At 76.8% G+C, this 634-nt stretch overlaps 1 protein-coding gene across 1 annotated transcript in view; it reads left to right on the top strand.

Moving 5' to 3' along the window:
* Nucleotides 1-285: 285 nt before the first annotated feature.
* Nucleotides 286-634, top strand: part of Bend3 (BEN domain containing 3) — a 43595-nt gene continuing 43246 nt past the window's right edge. The window contains exon 1 of the mRNA XM_004637469.3: nucleotides 286-375. The gene's annotated coding sequence lies outside the window, so the exon portion shown is untranslated. The remainder of the gene's footprint in view (nucleotides 376-634) is intronic.

Here is a 634-nt window from a genome sequence, read left to right as displayed (position 1 = left end):
CCCCGGAGCGCGCGCCCCAGCTCCCCGCCGCTGCCGTTCACGCCCGAGCGCCGCCGCCGGTCCCGCGTGTGCCCCGCTGAGGGGGAGGGGCGGGCCAGGGGTGGGGGCGGAGGGGTTGTGGTTCCACTGCAGCGGGGGCTCCTGTGTCCTTGTGCGGAAATGACACACGGAGTCCCGTCACGTCACGCGAGAGCGCAGCGCACGGACACACACAAAGAGAGGGGAAAATACACGGCGCCCGCCCGCCGCCCCCAGCAACTCCGCGGGCCGCCCCGCCAGGCCCTCGGCGCGCGGCTCCCACCCCCGGCCCTCCCCCGCACGTGGCGCCAGAACTCGGCGCGGGCTCCTCGGCAAAGTAGAGAAGTCGCGTCCCAGGTAAGTGCGGGGCGGACTGGGCCGGCCGCGCAGTGGCGGCTCCGGGGCAGATGGACGCGAGAGTGGCGGCGGCCACATCCATGCCGGGGTGGGGGCGGGCGCAGGGGAGGGGACGCGAAGGGGGGTTGCTGGAGCGCGCCCGCCGGGAGGAGCCCCCACCCCGCGCGGCACCGGGCCGCCGGAGCCCCAGTGCCCACGGGCTTGCCGCGCCCATTGTGCCGCGCGCCCCTTTGTGCCGGCTCGGAACGCGGCGGCTCCA

The sequence above is a fragment of the Octodon degus genome, unplaced genomic scaffold, assembly GCF_000260255.1.
Source record: "Octodon degus isolate 3935 unplaced genomic scaffold, OctDeg1.0 scaffold00090, whole genome shotgun sequence".
In the NCBI taxonomy this organism is placed as follows: Eukaryota; Metazoa; Chordata; class Mammalia; order Rodentia; family Octodontidae; genus Octodon; species Octodon degus.
The sequence above is the reverse complement of the archived record's forward strand: the minus strand, read 5'-3'. Positions and strand labels throughout refer to the sequence as shown.